This window comes from Eptesicus fuscus, chromosome 12 (assembly GCF_027574615.1).
Source record: "Eptesicus fuscus isolate TK198812 chromosome 12, DD_ASM_mEF_20220401, whole genome shotgun sequence".
NCBI classification, from domain to species: domain Eukaryota; kingdom Metazoa; phylum Chordata; class Mammalia; order Chiroptera; family Vespertilionidae; genus Eptesicus; species Eptesicus fuscus.
In genome coordinates this window covers 5,919-23,991 of record NC_072484.1, presented here as the reverse complement: position 1 = coordinate 23,991, position 18,073 = coordinate 5,919, and the positions used below count along the sequence as shown (strand labels likewise).

The 18,073-nt window shown below is 63.6% G+C and overlaps 5 non-coding genes across 5 annotated transcripts; all 5 read right to left on the bottom strand.

Annotated features, from left to right (window-relative positions):
* Positions 1-3,472: 3,472 nt before the first annotated feature.
* On the bottom strand, positions 3,473-3,591 carry LOC129151032 (5S ribosomal RNA). The gene has a single exon (XR_008557841.1). It is a non-coding gene; the product is annotated as a 5S ribosomal RNA (ribosomal RNA).
* A 3,218-nt stretch (positions 3,592-6,809) lies between these two features.
* LOC129151030 (5S ribosomal RNA) lies at positions 6,810-6,928 on the bottom strand. The gene has a single exon (XR_008557839.1). It is a non-coding gene; the product is annotated as a 5S ribosomal RNA (ribosomal RNA).
* A 3,220-nt stretch (positions 6,929-10,148) lies between these two features.
* On the bottom strand, positions 10,149-10,267 carry LOC129151051 (5S ribosomal RNA). The gene has a single exon (XR_008557852.1). It is a non-coding gene; the product is annotated as a 5S ribosomal RNA (ribosomal RNA).
* Positions 10,268-13,490: 3,223 nt separating this feature from the next.
* LOC129151049 (5S ribosomal RNA) lies at positions 13,491-13,609 on the bottom strand. Its single transcript, XR_008557851.1, has one exon. It is a non-coding gene; the product is annotated as a 5S ribosomal RNA (ribosomal RNA).
* Positions 13,610-16,832: 3,223 nt separating this feature from the next.
* LOC129151044 (5S ribosomal RNA) lies at positions 16,833-16,951 on the bottom strand. The gene has a single exon (XR_008557849.1). It is a non-coding gene; the product is annotated as a 5S ribosomal RNA (ribosomal RNA).
* Positions 16,952-18,073: the final 1,122 nt, after the last annotated feature.

The following is an 18,073-nucleotide window of genomic DNA, read 5'->3' as shown; positions in this document are numbered from 1 at the left end:
GACCTTAACCTTAACATAACCCTGACCCTAACACGTATCTCCTAACTCTAACCGTAACATAACTGGGCCTTGAATTGGGCAGAGGGCGGGGTTTAGGCAAGAAGAAAAACAAAAAAGCCTACATCACCCGGTATTCCCAGGCAAAATTCCACCCGAGAACTAACAATGTCGACACTGCTTTGCTTTGGCTATCAGAGATCAGGTTCCTTCAGGGTGGTGTGGCCATAGACGCGGGGCAGGCCTCCAGGAGCCTCAAGAGCCCGCACAGTGGAGCACTAAGCCCCATGGCTGACCTGGTGCTCAGCCACCACCCACCTCCGCCTTCTAGCCAGGACTAGATCTCTCCCTGCTGAGCCCTCAGCTACCTCACACCACCCACCTTCTGAGCATCCCATATATGGGACATGCTGGGGGGTTGCTCACGGAAGGGGTGCGATGTGCAGGGTAGCCGGAAGGCGGCGCCCTCCCCAACTGGGCTCCCCTAGGGATTACAATTCCCAACGCCTGCAGCCTCTTGTAGTGCAGAAGCCAATTGGTCAACGCTTAGTTGTGGCCAAAATATGTGCACGTGCCAAGGAAGGGTCCAGGGCCAGGGGAGGCGGAGGCCGCCCACCACGGAGGCCCACAGCAAGCCCAAGGTCTGATGCGACGTGTCCCGGGAGACCGCGCAATGTGACGTGGCGCGTGGCGCGTGGCGCGTGGCGCGTGGCGCGTGGCGCGGGCGGTCACCCCTTCCTTTCCTTCCTCTCACCCTCGCCCGGACCCGTGAAGACCTCTGCAAGGGGCCCAGAGCGCTGCGGCTCGACCAGCATCACGGTGCTGAAACCCAGGCCTGTTGGAAGCAAGCGGCCGTTCGGGCCACAGCCAACCCCGTCTTAGACTTTGGCCACCTCTGAGTTGTTGCATCTCATCCCGCACGCGTCCCCCTGCCCACGGGGGTGGCAGGTTTCATGTCAGAGACACCTGCCCACGTCTCTAGAAAATGGTTTCTCGCATCATCCCTCGTGTGTCGGGAGGGTCCCTGGCAAGGCCCAGGAGGACACGATGGCTTTGCCGGGACACTCAGCCCATCAGGCAGACACAGGTCTAACTGGCCTCTCCTGATCGCCGGGACCCTGGTGGCGCGGAAGGGGAAGCCGTGGGGGAGAGCCGAGTTGGAAAACTTGGACTGTTTATGGGGGGTGGGGGGTGTCCCTCCTAAGCCCTGAGGGGTCTCCGGGTCAGCCTGCCGAAAGGAAAACATACAGGTCACGGAACCTTGCACACGTGATGTCACTTCCTCGGTCGCAGGACAATACAGAACCTAGAACTCTGGTCACCGGGCTCCCGCATTCCTGAGCCAGGCCCCTATCTCCTCACCGGACTGGAGACCTCGGACAGAGCAGGGTGTCCTCCCCTGGTCTCCGGATGGTCTCAGGGGGTGTCTTTGGAAGAGCTCACACCCAAAGCTGTTTCACTCACCGCAGACGGTGGCTCTAGTCTCCCTTCTGAGGCCTGCTGTCACTGGGCAGTGTGGAGCCTCAGGGAACCTGTGACAGCCTAGCGCTGGCCCATCCCAGGGAGGCCACAGCTGGGAGCACTTGAGGGCATCACATCCGTCCTTGCCGCCGTCTGCGTGCGTGCGTGCGTGCGTGCGTGCGTGCGTGCGAGTGCGAGTGCGAGGTGTGTTGGAGTGGAAGAAGCTGCAGGAGGGCTGGTTTGCTGGGTCTCTCAAATGTCTATCTGAGGTCATGGGGGGCACAAGAGCAAGTGAGTGCTGGGGACCAAGCTCCCCTACCCTCCGGAAATCCTAGGCGTCGCGGGGTCATCTTATGCCTTCGTGGCTGGAAGTCTATTCGGACAACCCTGGGTCCCACCAGAGGAGGGAAAATGACTTGCTGGTGGGGTTTCCTGCCGTGGTGAGTGAGACCCAGGCAGTTTTCTCTAATGGCCCGGACACCAGGCCTTGCCTGTCAGAGCTCCACCCAGGAGATCGTGAGGAGGTCATGGAGACTCAGTTGGACTAGTCCAACCTTTTGCCAACCTTGTCCGGGAGCTAGAGACCAGACCGCCGGCAGTCAGAGTGGGCCCAGACTTGAGGGTGGGTACGGAGGGCGCTGTGCCCACGGGATGAAGATGACCCAGGGGAGCCAGATCTCAGATTGCCACTAGAGTGTTCAGCTGTCCCACCTTCATTCACTCATTCACACATTCATTCACTCATTCATTCACTCATCCATCCACTCATCCCTCCACTCATCCATCCATCCATCCATCCATCCATCCATCCATCCATCCATGCATCCATCTTAATCCTCTGCCAGGATATTTTTCCATTGATTCTTCGGGCGAGTGGAAGAGGCCCGGAGAGGCAGAGGGAAACATGGATGTGAGGGAGACACTTGGATTGGTTGCCTCCCGCAGGCGCCCTGAGGGGGCAGGGAGGGATCCAGCCTGCAAGGGAGGTAAGTGGCCTTGATCCTAGTGGAACCCGAGACCCTTCCTTCCATCCACAGGCCTGCGCTCTGTCCACTGAGCCAAACCCGCTGGAGCCTGTTCCCCTAGTCAGGGTAACAGACACACATCCCTCCAAGCCAGGGGTGCCCTCTGTGAGGCGGGAGACACCTTTCCCTGATTGGGGGGTGGAGGTCGTGGTGGCGGGGGCGGGGGCGGGGGCGCGGGTGGGTGTGGGTGTTGGGGAGGCTCCGGGGGTCGGATCCCAGAGTAGACCCAGGGGTGCCCCCCACCCCCAACATCGCCAAGGGGAGGTTGGGAGTGGCCCAGCCTCTCTCCTGGGCCCAGGGCGGGTGTTTGGGGGTGGGGAGGGGGAGTGCTGCAGCGTGGCAGGAATCGGGGCGGGCGTCCAAGTGCGCCTCAGGGCCCTGCATTGGCCCGTGGGGCGAGCTTGGGCAAGCACAAAATAACCATGAGAAAAGCCGAGGGCACCCGGCAGGTAGGGAATGCCATCTCCTGAGCTTGCCCGAGATGCGGGGCAGGCGGGCGCCTTCCGTTGGGGGTGCGATAGCCTGCAGTGCGGAAGGGGGTGTCCACCGCAAATGGGTAGGACGAAGCCCCCCCCGGGGATGGCAAAACGCGAGGGGCGGCCCGGGCCTCTGGCGCGGACCGCGGGGTTCCCCTAGCAGTTTGGGGAGCTCCCTCCCCGCCTCAGCAGCGGGGGTTCGATCCTATCCCCGTGTTGTGGGGCGCCTGTTGCCCCCCCCCACCCCCCCCCGCCCGAAGTGCGCTGGGGGCTTCCACCTGTGGGGGAGAATGGAACACACACGGCCCTGCGATCCCGATCCCGGGGAGCTGCGTGGAAGGCGCGAGACCCCTTTTCCTAAGGTTGGAGGGCGGAAGCGGGCCGGGGGTCGCACTACGGGGGTGGGGGTGAGTTGGGAGAGTAGCCCCGGGGGACGGGAGGTTCCCCCCCGCACCGCCAAAGGGAGGATGGGGCGGGCTGCAAAAAAATCATGAGAATCAAAGCAAAAGCAAAAGCCTACAGCACCCGGTATTCCCAGGCGGTCTCCCATCCAAGTACTAACCAGGCCCGACCCTGCTTAGCTTCCGAGATCAGACGAGATCGGGCGCGTTCAGGGTGGTATGGCCGTAGACGCGGGAGCGGGCCTTCGGGAGCCTCAAGAGCCCGGCTCAGCTCCCTCCACCCTCCGCCCGCCCTCTGGCCGGGACCACATCTCTCCCTGCTGAGCCCTCAGCTGCCTCCTGCCCGCAGCCCGCCCCGCCTTCTGAGCTTCCGGGAGAGGCGAGATGCGGGAGGGCGGCTCGCGGTGGGCGTGCGATGTGCTGGGTAGCCGGAAGGCGGCGCCCTCCCCAACTGGGCTCCCCTAGGGATTCCCCTTCACATCCCCAAGGCAGCCTCTGGATGTGGAGAAGCCATTTGGTCAAGGCTTAGTCGTGGCCAAAATATGTGCACGTGCCAAGGAAGGGTCCAGGGCCAGGGGAGGCGGAGGCCGCCCACCACGGAGGCCCACAGCAAGCCCAAGGTCTGATGCGACGTGTCCCGGGAGACCGCGCAATGTGACGTGGCGCGTGGCGCGTGGCGCGTGGCGCGTGGCGCGTGGCGCCGGCGGTCACCCCTTCCTTTCCTTCCTCTCACCCTCGCCCGGACCCGTGAAGACCTCTGCAAGGGGCCCAGAGCGCTGCGGCTCGACCAGCATCACGGTGCTGAAACCCAGGCCTGTTGGAAGCAAGCGGCCGTTCGGGCCACAGCCAACCCCGTCTTAGACTTTGGCCACCTCTGAGTTGTTGCATCTCATCCCGCACGCGTCCCCCTGCCCACGGGGGTGGCAGGTTTCATGTCAGAGACACCTGCCCACGTCTCTAGAAAATGGTTTCTCGCATCATCCCTCGTGTGTCGGGAGGGTCCCTGGCAAGGCCCAGGAGGACACGATGGCTTTGCCGGGACACTCAGCCCATCAGGCAGACACAGGTCTAACTGGCCTCTCCTGATCGCCGGGACCCTGGTGGCGCGGAAGGGGAAGCCGTGGGGGAGAGCCGAGTTGGAAAACTTGGACTGTTTATGGGGGGTGGGGGGTGTCCCTCCTAAGCCCTGAGGGGTCTCCGGGTCAGCCTGCCGAAAGGAAAACATACAGGTCACGGAACCTTGCACACGTGATGTCACTTCCTCGGTCGCAGGACAATACAGAACCTAGAACTCTGGTCACCGGGCTCCCGCATTCCTGAGCCAGGCCCCTATCTCCTCACCGGACTGGAGACCTCGGACAGAGCAGGGTGTCCTCCCCTGGTCTCCGGATGGTCTCAGGGGGTGTCTTTGGAAGAGCTCACACCCAAAGCTGTTTCACTCACCGCAGACGGTGGCTCTAGTCTCCCTTCTGAGGCCTGCTGTCACTGGGCAGTGTGGAGCCTCAGGGAACCTGTGACAGCCTAGCGCTGGCCCATCCCAGGGAGGCCACAGCTGGGAGCACTTGAGGGCATCACATCCGTCCTTGCCGCCGTCTGCGTGCGTGCGTGCGTGCGTGCGTGCGTGCGAGTGCGAGTGCGAGGTGTGTTGGAGTGGAAGAAGCTGCAGGAGGGCTGGTTTGCTGGGTCTCTCAAATGTCTATCTGAGGTCATGGGGGGCACAAGAGCAAGTGAGTGCTGGGGACCAAGCTCCCCTACCCTCCGGAAATCCTAGGCGTCGCGGGGTCATCTTATGCCTTCGTGGCTGGAAGTCTATTCGGACAACCCTGGGTACCACCAGAGGAGGGAAAATGACTTGCTGGTGGGGTTTCCTGCCGTGGTGAGTGAGACCCAGGCAGTTTTCTCTAATGGCCCGGACACCAGGCCTTGCCTGTCAGAGCTCCACCCAGGAGATCGTGAGGAGGTCATGGAGACTCAGTTGGACTAGTCCAACCTTTTGCCAACCTTGTCCGGGAGCTAGAGACCAGACCGCCGGCAGTCAGAGTGGGCCCAGACTTGAGGGTGGGTACGGAGGGCGCTGTGCCCACGGGATGAAGATGACCCAGGGGAGCCAGATCTCAGATTGCCACTAGAGTGTTCAGCTGTCCCACCTTCATTCACTCATTCACACATTCATTCACTCATTCATTCACTCATCCATCCACTCATCCCTCCACTCATCCATCCATCCATCCATCCATCCATCCATCCATCCATCCATGCATCCATCTTAATCCTCTGCCAGGATATTTTTCCATTGATTCTTCGGGCGAGTGGAAGAGGCCCGGAGAGGCAGAGGGAAACATGGATGTGAGGGAGACACTTGGATTGGTTGCCTCCCGCAGGCGCCCTGAGGGGGCAGGGAGGGATCCAGCCTGCAAGGGAGGTAAGTGGCCTTGATCCTAGTGGAACCCGAGACCCTTCCTTCCATCCACAGGCCTGCGCTCTGTCCACTGAGCCAAACCCGCTGGAGCCTGTTCCCCTAGTCAGGGTAACAGACACACATCCCTCCAAGCCAGGGGTGCCCTCTGTGAGGCGGGAGACACCTTTCCCTGATTGGGGGTGGAGGTCGTGGTGGCGGGGGCGGGGGCGGGGGCGCGGGTGGGTGTGGGTGTTGGGGAGGCTCCGGGGGTCGGATCCCAGAGTAGACCCAGGGGTGCCCCCCACCCCCAACATCGCCAAGGGGAGGTTGGGAGTGGCCCAGCCTCTCTCCTGGGCCCAGGGCGGGTGTTTGGGGGTGGGGAGGGGGAGTGCTGCAGCGTGGCAGGAATCGGGGCGGGCGTCCAAGTGCGCCTCAGGGCCCTGCATTGGCCCGTGGGGCGAGCTTGGGCAAGCACAAAATAACCATGAGAAAAGCCGAGGGCACCCGGCAGGTAGGGAATGCCATCTCCTGAGCTTGCCCGAGATGCGGGGCAGGCGGGCGCCTTCCGTTGGGGGTGCGATAGCCTGCAGTGCGGAAGGGGGTGTCCACCGCAAATGGGTAGGACGAAGCCCCCCCCGGGGATGGCAAAACGCGAGGGGCGGCCCGGGCCTCTGGCGCGGACCGCGGGGTTCCCCTAGCAGTTTGGGGAGCTCCCTCCCCGCCTCAGCAGCGGGGGTTCGATCCTATCCCCGTGTTGTGGGGCGCCTGTTGCCCCCCCCACCCCCCCCCCGCCCGAAGTGCGCTGGGGGCTTCCACCTGTGGGGGAGAATGGAACACACACGGCCCTGCGATCCCGATCCCGGGGAGCTGCGTGGAAGGCGCGAGACCCCTTTTCCTAAGGTTGGAGGGCGGAAGCGGGCCGGGGGTCGCACTACGGGGGTGGGGGTGAGTTGGGAGAGTAGCCCCGGGGGACGGGAGGTTCCCCCCCGCACCGCCAAAGGGAGGATGGGGCGGGCTGCAAAAAAATCATGAGAATCAAAGCAAAAGCAAAAGCCTACAGCACCCGGTATTCCCAGGCGGTCTCCCATCCAAGTACTAACCAGGCCCGACCCTGCTTAGCTTCCGAGATCAGACGAGATCGGGCGCGTTCAGGGTGGTATGGCCGTAGACGCGGGAGCGGGCCTTCGGGAGCCTCAAGAGCCCGGCTCAGCTCCCTCCACCCTCCGCCCGCCCTCTGGCCGGGACCACATCTCTCCCTGCTGAGCCCTCAGCTGCCTCCTGCCCGCAGCCCGCCCCGCCTTCTGAGCTTCCGGGAGAGGCGAGATGCGGGAGGGCGGCTCGCGGTGGGCGTGCGATGTGCTGGGTAGCCGGAAGGCGGCGCCCTCCCCAACTGGGCTCCCCTAGGGATTCCCCTTCACATCCCCAAGGCAGCCTCTGGATGTGGAGAAGCCATTTGGTCAAGGCTTAGTCGTGGCCAAAATATGTGCACGTGCCAAGGAAGGGTCCAGGGCCAGGGGAGGCGGAGGCCGCCCACCACGGAGGCCCACAGCAAGCCCAAGGTCTGATGCGACGTGTCCCGGGAGACCGCGCAATGTGACGTGGCGCGTGGCGCGTGGCGCGTGGCGCGTGGCGCGTGGCGCGGCGGTCACCCCTTCCTTTCCTTCCTCTCACCCTCGCCCGGACCCGTGAAGACCTCTGCAAGGGGCCCAGAGCGCTGCGGCTCGACCAGCATCACGGTGCTGAAACCCAGGCCTGTTGGAAGCAAGCGGCCGTTCGGGCCACAGCCAACCCCGTCTTAGACTTTGGCCACCTCTGAGTTGTTGCATCTCATCCCGCACGCGTCCCCCTGCCCACGGGGGTGGCAGGTTTCATGTCAGAGACACCTGCCCACGTCTCTAGAAAATGGTTTCTCGCATCATCCCTCGTGTGTCGGGAGGGTCCCTGGCAAGGCCCAGGAGGACACGATGGCTTTGCCGGGACACTCAGCCCATCAGGCAGACACAGGTCTAACTGGCCTCTCCTGATCGCCGGGACCCTGGTGGCGCGGAAGGGGAAGCCGTGGGGGAGAGCCGAGTTGGAAAACTTGGACTGTTTATGGGGGGTGGGGGGTGTCCCTCCTAAGCCCTGAGGGGTCTCCGGGTCAGCCTGCCGAAAGGAAAACATACAGGTCACGGAACCTTGCACACGTGATGTCACTTCCTCGGTCGCAGGACAATACAGAACCTAGAACTCTGGTCACCGGGCTCCCGCATTCCTGAGCCAGGCCCCTATCTCCTCACCGGACTGGAGACCTCGGACAGAGCAGGGTGTCCTCCCCTGGTCTCCGGATGGTCTCAGGGGGTGTCTTTGGAAGAGCTCACACCCAAAGCTGTTTCACTCACCGCAGACGGTGGCTCTAGTCTCCCTTCTGAGGCCTGCTGTCACTGGGCAGTGTGGAGCCTCAGGGAACCTGTGACAGCCTAGCGCTGGCCCATCCCAGGGAGGCCACAGCTGGGAGCACTTGAGGGCATCACATCCGTCCTTGCCGCCGTCTGCGTGCGTGCGTGCGTGCGTGCGTGCGTGCGTGCGAGTGCGAGTGCGAGGTGTGTTGGAGTGGAAGAAGCTGCAGGAGGGCTGGTTTGCTGGGTCTCTCAAATGTCTATCTGAGGTCATGGGGGGCACAAGAGCAAGTGAGTGCTGGGGACCAAGCTCCCCTACCCTCCGGAAATCCTAGGCGTCGCGGGGTCATCTTATGCCTTCGTGGCTGGAAGTCTATTCGGACAACCCTGGGTCCCACCAGAGGAGGGAAAATGACTTGCTGGTGGGGTTTCCTGCCGTGGTGAGTGAGACCCAGGCAGTTTTCTCTAATGGCCCGGACACCAGGCCTTGCCTGTCAGAGCTCCACCCAGGAGATCGTGAGGAGGTCATGGAGACTCAGTTGGACTAGTCCAACCTTTTGCCAACCTTGTCCGGGAGCTAGAGACCAGACCGCCGGCAGTCAGAGTGGGCCCAGACTTGAGGGTGGGTACGGAGGGCGCTGTGCCCACGGGATGAAGATGACCCAGGGGAGCCAGATCTCAGATTGCCACTAGAGTGTTCAGCTGTCCCACCTTCATTCACTCATTCACACATTCATTCACTCATTCATTCACTCATCCATCCACTCATCCCTCCACTCATCCATCCATCCATCCATCCATCCATCCATCCATCCATCCATGCATCCATCTTAATCCTCTGCCAGGATATTTTTCCATTGATTCTTCGGGCGAGTGGAAGAGGCCCGGAGAGGCAGAGGGAAACATGGATGTGAGGGAGACACTTGGATTGGTTGCCTCCCGCAGGCGCCCTGAGGGGGCAGGGAGGGATCCAGCCTGCAAGGGAGGTAAGTGGCCTTGATCCTAGTGGAACCCGAGACCCTTCCTTCCATCCACAGGCCTGCGCTCTGTCCACTGAGCCAAACCCGCTGGAGCCTGTTCCCCTAGTCAGGGTAACAGACACACATCCCTCCAAGCCAGGGGTGCCCTCTGTGAGGCGGGAGACACCTTTCCCTGATTGGGGGTGGAGGTCGTGGTGGCGGGGGCGGGGGCGGGGGCGCGGGTGGGTGTGGGTGTTGGGGAGGCTCCGGGGGTCGGATCCCAGAGTAGACCCAGGGGTGCCCCCCACCCCCAACATCGCCAAGGGGAGGTTGGGAGTGGCCCAGCCTCTCTCCTGGGCCCAGGGCGGGTGTTTGGGGGTGGGGAGGGGGAGTGCTGCAGCGTGGCAGGAATCGGGGCGGGCGTCCAAGTGCGCCTCAGGGCCCTGCATTGGCCCGTGGGGCGAGCTTGGGCAAGCACAAAATAACCATGAGAAAAGCCGAGGGCACCCGGCAGGTAGGGAATGCCATCTCCTGAGCTTGCCCGAGATGCGGGGCAGGCGGGCGCCTTCCGTTGGGGGTGCGATAGCCTGCAGTGCGGAAGGGGGTGTCCACCGCAAATGGGTAGGACGAAGCCCCCCCCGGGGATGGCAAAACGCGAGGGGCGGCCCGGGCCTCTGGCGCGGACCGCGGGGTTCCCCTAGCAGTTTGGGGAGCTCCCTCCCCGCCTCAGCAGCGGGGGTTCGATCCTATCCCCGTGTTGTGGGGCGCCTGTTGCCCCCCCCCACCCCCCCCCGCCCGAAGTGCGCTGGGGGCTTCCACCTGTGGGGGAGAATGGAACACACACGGCCCTGCGATCCCGATCCCGGGGAGCTGCGTGGAAGGCGCGAGACCCCTTTTCCTAAGGTTGGAGGGCGGAAGCGGGCCGGGGGTCGCACTACGGGGGTGGGGGTGAGTTGGGAGAGTAGCCCCGGGGGACGGGAGGTTCCCCCCGCACCGCCAAAGGGAGGATGGGGCGGGCTGCAAAAAAATCATGAGAATCAAAGCAAAAGCAAAAGCCTACAGCACCCGGTATTCCCAGGCGGTCTCCCATCCAAGTACTAACCAGGCCCGACCCTGCTTAGCTTCCGAGATCAGACGAGATCGGGCGCGTTCAGGGTGGTATGGCCGTAGACGCGGGAGCGGGCCTTCGGGAGCCTCAAGAGCCCGGCTCAGCTCCCTCCACCCTCCGCCCGCCCTCTGGCCGGGACCACATCTCTCCCTGCTGAGCCCTCAGCTGCCTCCTGCCCGCAGCCCGCCCCGCCTTCTGAGCTTCCGGGAGAGGCGAGATGCGGGAGGGCGGCTCGCGGTGGGCGTGCGATGTGCTGGGTAGCCGGAAGGCGGCGCCCTCCCCAACTGGGCTCCCCTAGGGATTCCCCTTCACATCCCCAAGGCAGCCTCTGGATGTGGAGAAGCCATTTGGTCAAGGCTTAGTCGTGGCCAAAATATGTGCACGTGCCAAGGAAGGGTCCAGGGCCAGGGGAGGCGGAGGCCGCCCACCACGGAGGCCCACAGCAAGCCCAAGGTCTGATGCGACGTGTCCCGGGAGACCGCGCAATGTGACGTGGCGCGTGGCGCGTGGCGCGTGGCGCGTGGCGCGTGGCGCCGGCGGTCACCCCTTCCTTTCCTTCCTCTCACCCTCGCCCGGACCCGTGAAGACCTCTGCAAGGGGCCCAGAGCGCTGCGGCTCGACCAGCATCACGGTGCTGAAACCCAGGCCTGTTGGAAGCAAGCGGCCGTTCGGGCCACAGCCAACCCCGTCTTAGACTTTGGCCACCTCTGAGTTGTTGCATCTCATCCCGCACGCGTCCCCCTGCCCACGGGGGTGGCAGGTTTCATGTCAGAGACACCTGCCCACGTCTCTAGAAAATGGTTTCTCGCATCATCCCTCGTGTGTCGGGAGGGTCCCTGGCAAGGCCCAGGAGGACACGATGGCTTTGCCGGGACACTCAGCCCATCAGGCAGACACAGGTCTAACTGGCCTCTCCTGATCGCCGGGACCCTGGTGGCGCGGAAGGGGAAGCCGTGGGGGAGAGCCGAGTTGGAAAACTTGGACTGTTTATGGGGGGTGGGGGGTGTCCCTCCTAAGCCCTGAGGGGTCTCCGGGTCAGCCTGCCGAAAGGAAAACATACAGGTCACGGAACCTTGCACACGTGATGTCACTTCCTCGGTCGCAGGACAATACAGAACCTAGAACTCTGGTCACCGGGCTCCCGCATTCCTGAGCCAGGCCCCTATCTCCTCACCGGACTGGAGACCTCGGACAGAGCAGGGTGTCCTCCCCTGGTCTCCGGATGGTCTCAGGGGGTGTCTTTGGAAGAGCTCACACCCAAAGCTGTTTCACTCACCGCAGACGGTGGCTCTAGTCTCCCTTCTGAGGCCTGCTGTCACTGGGCAGTGTGGAGCCTCAGGGAACCTGTGACAGCCTAGCGCTGGCCCATCCCAGGGAGGCCACAGCTGGGAGCACTTGAGGGCATCACATCCGTCCTTGCCGCCGTCTGCGTGCGTGCGTGCGTGCGTGCGTGCGTGCGTGCGAGTGCGAGTGCGAGGTGTGTTGGAGTGGAAGAAGCTGCAGGAGGGCTGGTTTGCTGGGTCTCTCAAATGTCTATCTGAGGTCATGGGGGGCACAAGAGCAAGTGAGTGCTGGGGACCAAGCTCCCCTACCCTCCGGAAATCCTAGGCGTCGCGGGGTCATCTTATGCCTTCGTGGCTGGAAGTCTATTCGGACAACCCTGGGTCCCACCAGAGGAGGGAAAATGACTTGCTGGTGGGGTTTCCTGCCGTGGTGAGTGAGACCCAGGCAGTTTTCTCTAATGGCCCGGACACCAGGCCTTGCCTGTCAGAGCTCCACCCAGGAGATCGTGAGGAGGTCATGGAGACTCAGTTGGACTAGTCCAACCTTTTGCCAACCTTGTCCGGGAGCTAGAGACCAGACCGCCGGCAGTCAGAGTGGGCCCAGACTTGAGGGTGGGTACGGAGGGCGCTGTGCCCACGGGATGAAGATGACCCAGGGGAGCCAGATCTCAGATTGCCACTAGAGTGTTCAGCTGTCCCACCTTCATTCACTCATTCACACATTCATTCACTCATTCATTCACTCATCCATCCACTCATCCCTCCACTCATCCATCCATCCATCCATCCATCCATCCATCCATCCATCCATGCATCCATCTTAATCCTCTGCCAGGATATTTTTCCATTGATTCTTCGGGCGAGTGGAAGAGGCCCGGAGAGGCAGAGGGAAACATGGATGTGAGGGAGACACTTGGATTGGTTGCCTCCCGCAGGCGCCCTGAGGGGGCAGGGAGGGATCCAGCCTGCAAGGGAGGTAAGTGGCCTTGATCCTAGTGGAACCCGAGACCCTTCCTTCCATCCACAGGCCTGCGCTCTGTCCACTGAGCCAAACCCGCTGGAGCCTGTTCCCCTAGTCAGGGTAACAGACACACATCCCTCCAAGCCAGGGGTGCCCTCTGTGAGGCGGGAGACACCTTTCCCTGATTGGGGGTGGAGGTCGTGGTGGCGGGGGCGGGGGCGGGGGCGCGGGTGGGTGTGGGTGTTGGGGAGGCTCCGGGGGTCGGATCCCAGAGTAGACCCAGGGGTGCCCCCCACCCCCAACATCGCCAAGGGGAGGTTGGGAGTGGCCCAGCCTCTCTCCTGGGCCCAGGGCGGGTGTTTGGGGGTGGGGAGGGGGAGTGCTGCAGCGTGGCAGGAATCGGGGCGGGCGTCCAAGTGCGCCTCAGGGCCCTGCATTGGCCCGTGGGGCGAGCTTGGGCAAGCACAAAATAACCATGAGAAAAGCCGAGGGCACCCGGCAGGTAGGGAATGCCATCTCCTGAGCTTGCCCGAGATGCGGGGCAGGCGGGCGCCTTCCGTTGGGGGTGCGATAGCCTGCAGTGCGGAAGGGGGTGTCCACCGCAAATGGGTAGGACGAAGCCCCCCCCGGGGATGGCAAAACGCGAGGGGCGGCCCGGGCCTCTGGCGCGGACCGCGGGGTTCCCCTAGCAGTTTGGGGAGCTCCCTCCCCGCCTCAGCAGCGGGGGTTCGATCCTATCCCCGTGTTGTGGGGCGCCTGTTGCCCCCCCCACCCCCCCCCCCGCCCGAAGTGCGCTGGGGGCTTCCACCTGTGGGGGAGAATGGAACACACACGGCCCTGCGATCCCGATCCCGGGGAGCTGCGTGGAAGGCGCGAGACCCCTTTTCCTAAGGTTGGAGGGCGGAAGCGGGCCGGGGGTCGCACTACGGGGGTGGGGGTGAGTTGGGAGAGTAGCCCCGGGGGACGGGAGGTTCCCCCCCGCACCGCCAAAGGGAGGATGGGGCGGGCTGCAAAAAAATCATGAGAATCAAAGCAAAAGCAAAAGCCTACAGCACCCGGTATTCCCAGGCGGTCTCCCATCCAAGTACTAACCAGGCCCGACCCTGCTTAGCTTCCGAGATCAGACGAGATCGGGCGCGTTCAGGGTGGTATGGCCGTAGACGCGGGAGCGGGCCTTCGGGAGCCTCAAGAGCCCGGCTCAGCTCCCTCCACCCTCCGCCCGCCCTCTGGCCGGGACCACATCTCTCCCTGCTGAGCCCTCAGCTGCCTCCTGCCCGCAGCCCGCCCCGCCTTCTGAGCTTCCGGGAGAGGCGAGATGCGGGAGGGCGGCTCGCGGTGGGCGTGCGATGTGCTGGGTAGCCGGAAGGCGGCGCCCTCCCCAACTGGGCTCCCCTAGGGATTCCCCTTCACATCCCCAAGGCAGCCTCTGGATGTGGAGAAGCCATTTGGTCAAGGCTTAGTCGTGGCCAAAATATGTGCACGTGCCAAGGAAGGGTCCAGGGCCAGGGGAGGCGGAGGCCGCCCACCACGGAGGCCCACAGCAAGCCCAAGGTCTGATGCGACGTGTCCCGGGAGACCGCGCAATGTGACGTGGCGCGTGGCGCGTGGCGCGTGGCGCGTGGCGCGTGGCGCCGGCGGTCACCCCTTCCTTTCCTTCCTCTCACCCTCGCCCGGACCCGTGAAGACCTCTGCAAGGGGCCCAGAGCGCTGCGGCTCGACCAGCATCACGGTGCTGAAACCCAGGCCTGTTGGAAGCAAGCGGCCGTTCGGGCCACAGCCAACCCCGTCTTAGACTTTGGCCACCTCTGAGTTGTTGCATCTCATCCCGCACGCGTCCCCCTGCCCACGGGGGTGGCAGGTTTCATGTCAGAGACACCTGCCCACGTCTCTAGAAAATGGTTTCTCGCATCATCCCTCGTGTGTCGGGAGGGTCCCTGGCAAGGCCCAGGAGGACACGATGGCTTTGCCGGGACACTCAGCCCATCAGGCAGACACAGGTCTAACTGGCCTCTCCTGATCGCCGGGACCCTGGTGGCGCGGAAGGGGAAGCCGTGGGGGAGAGCCGAGTTGGAAAACTTGGACTGTTTATGGGGGGTGGGGGGTGTCCCTCCTAAGCCCTGAGGGGTCTCCGGGTCAGCCTGCCGAAAGGAAAACATACAGGTCACGGAACCTTGCACACGTGATGTCACTTCCTCGGTCGCAGGACAATACAGAACCTAGAACTCTGGTCACCGGGCTCCCGCATTCCTGAGCCAGGCCCCTATCTCCTCACCGGACTGGAGACCTCGGACAGAGCAGGGTGTCCTCCCCTGGTCTCCGGATGGTCTCAGGGGGTGTCTTTGGAAGAGCTCACACCCAAAGCTGTTTCACTCACCGCAGACGGTGGCTCTAGTCTCCCTTCTGAGGCCTGCTGTCACTGGGCAGTGTGGAGCCTCAGGGAACCTGTGACAGCCTAGCGCTGGCCCATCCCAGGGAGGCCACAGCTGGGAGCACTTGAGGGCATCACATCCGTCCTTGCCGCCGTCTGCGTGCGTGCGTGCGTGCGTGCGTGCGTGCGTGCGAGTGCGAGTGCGAGGTGTGTTGGAGTGGAAGAAGCTGCAGGAGGGCTGGTTTGCTGGGTCTCTCAAATGTCTATCTGAGGTCATGGGGGGCACAAGAGCAAGTGAGTGCTGGGGACCAAGCTCCCCTACCCTCCGGAAATCCTAGGCGTCGCGGGGTCATCTTATGCCTTCGTGGCTGGAAGTCTATTCGGACAACCCTGGGTACCACCAGAGGAGGGAAAATGACTTGCTGGTGGGGTTTCCTGCCGTGGTGAGTGAGACCCAGGCAGTTTTCTCTAATGGCCCGGACACCAGGCCTTGCCTGTCAGAGCTCCACCCAGGAGATCGTGAGGAGGTCATGGAGACTCAGTTGGACTAGTCCAACCTTTTGCCAACCTTGTCCGGGAGCTAGAGACCAGACCGCCGGCAGTCAGAGTGGGCCCAGACTTGAGGGTGGGTACGGAGGGCGCTGTGCCCACGGGATGAAGATGACCCAGGGGAGCCAGATCTCAGATTGCCACTAGAGTGTTCAGCTGTCCCACCTTCATTCACTCATTCACACATTCATTCACTCATTCATTCACTCATCCATCCACTCATCCCTCCACTCATCCATCCATCCATCCATCCATCCATCCATCCATCCATCCATGCATCCATCTTAATCCTCTGCCAGGATATTTTTCCATTGATTCTTCGGGCGAGTGGAAGAGGCCCGGAGAGGCAGAGGGAAACATGGATGTGAGGGAGACACTTGGATTGGTTGCCTCCCGCAGGCGCCCTGAGGGGGCAGGGAGGGATCCAGCCTGCAAGGGAGGTAAGTGGCCTTGATCCTAGTGGAACCCGAGACCCTTCCTTCCATCCACAGGCCTGCGCTCTGTCCACTGAGCCAAACCCGCTGGAGCCTGTTCCCCTAGTCAGGGTAACAGACACACATCCCTCCAAGCCAGGGGTGCCCTCTGTGAGGCGGGAGACACCTTTCCCTGATTGGGGGTGGAGGTCGTGGTGGCGGGGGCGGGGGCGGGGGCGCGGGTGGGTGTGGGTGTTGGGGAGGCTCCGGGGGTCGGATCCCAGAGTAGACCCAGGGGTGCCCCCCACCCCCAACATCGCCAAGGGGAGGTTGGGAGTGGCCCAGCCTCTCTCCTGGGCCCAGGGCGGGTGTTTGGGGGTGGGGAGGGGGAGTGCTGCAGCGTGGCAGGAATCGGGGCGGGCGTCCAAGTGCGCCTCAGGGCCCTGCATTGGCCCGTGGGGCGAGCTTGGGCAAGCACAAAATAACCATGAGAAAAGCCGAGGGCACCCGGCAGGTAGGGAATGCCATCTCCTGAGCTTGCCCGAGATGCGGGGCAGGCGGGCGCCTTCCGTTGGGGGTGCGATAGCCTGCAGTGCGGAAGGGGGTGTCCACCGCAAATGGGTAGGACGAAGCCCCCCCCGGGGATGGCAAAACGCGAGGGGCGGCCCGGGCCTCTGGCGCGGACCGCGGGGTTCCCCTAGCAGTTTGGGGAGCTCCCTCCCCGCCTCAGCAGCGGGGGTTCGATCCTATCCCCGTGTTGTGGGGCGCCTGTTGCCCCCCCCACCCCCCCCCCCGCCCGAAGTGCGCTGGGGGCTTCCACCTGTGGGGGAGAATGGAACACACACGGCCCTGCGATCCCGATCCCGGGGAGCTGCGTGGAAGGCGCGAGACCCCTTTTCCTAAGGTTGGAGGGCGGAAGCGGGCCGGGGGTCGCACTACGGGGGTGGGGGTGAGTTGGGAGAGTAGCCCCGGGGGACGGGAGGTTCCCCCCCGCACCGCCAAAGGGAGGATGGGGCGGGCTGCAAAAAAATCATGAGAATCAAAGCAAAAGCAAAAGCCTACAGCACCCGGTATTCCCAGGCGGTCTCCCATCCAAGTACTAACCAGGCCCGACCCTGCTTAGCTTCCGAGATCAGACGAGATCGGGCGCGTTCAGGGTGGTATGGCCGTAGACGCGGGAGCGGGCCTTCGGGAGCCTCAAGAGCCCGGCTCAGCTCCCTCCACCCTCCGCCCGCCCTCTGGCCGGGACCACATCTCTCCCTGCTGAGCCCTCAGCTGCCTCCTGCCCGCAGCCCGCCCCGCCTTCTGAGCTTCCGGGAGAGGCGAGATGCGGGAGGGCGGCTCGCGGTGGGCGTGCGATGTGCTGGGTAGCCGGAAGGCGGCGCCCTCCCCAACTGGGCTCCCCTAGGGATTCCCCTTCACATCCCCAAGGCAGCCTCTGGATGTGGAGAAGCCATTTGGTCAAGGCTTAGTCGTGGCCAAAATATGTGCACGTGCCAAGGAAGGGTCCAGGGCCAGGGGAGGCGGAGGCCGCCCACCACGGAGGCCCACAGCAAGCCCAAGGTCTGATGCGACGTGTCCCGGGAGACCGCGCAATGTGACGTGGCGCGTGGCGCGTGGCGCGTGGCGCGTGGCGCGTGGCGCCGGCGGTCACCCCTTCCTTTCCTTCCTCTCACCCTCGCCCGGACCCGTGAAGACCTCTGCAAGGGGCCCAGAGCGCTGCGGCTCGACCAGCATCACGGTGCTGAAACCCAGGCCTGTTGGAAGCAAGCGGCCGTTCGGGCCACAGCCAACCCCGTCTTAGACTTTGGCCACCTCTGAGTTGTTGCATCTCATCCCGCACGCGTCCCCCTGCCCACGGGGGTGGCAGGTTTCATGTCAGAGACACCTGCCCACGTCTCTAGAAAATGGTTTCTCGCATCATCCCTCGTGTGTCGGGAGGGTCCCTGGCAAGGCCCAGGAGGACACGATGGCTTTGCCGGGACACTCAGCCCATCAGGCAGACACAGGTCTAACTGGCCTCTCCTGATCGCCGGGACCCTGGTGGCGCGGAAGGGGAAGCCGTGGGGGAGAGCCGAGTTGGAAAACTTGGACTGTTTATGGGGGGTGGGGGGTGTCCCTCCTAAGCCCTGAGGGGTCTCCGGGTCAGCCTGCCGAAAGGAAAACATACAGGTCACGGAACCTTGCACACGTGATGTCACTTCCTCGGTCGCAGGACAATACAGAACCTAGAACTCTGGTCACCGGGCTCCCGCATTCCTGAGCCAGGCCCCTATCTCCTCACCGGACTGGAGAC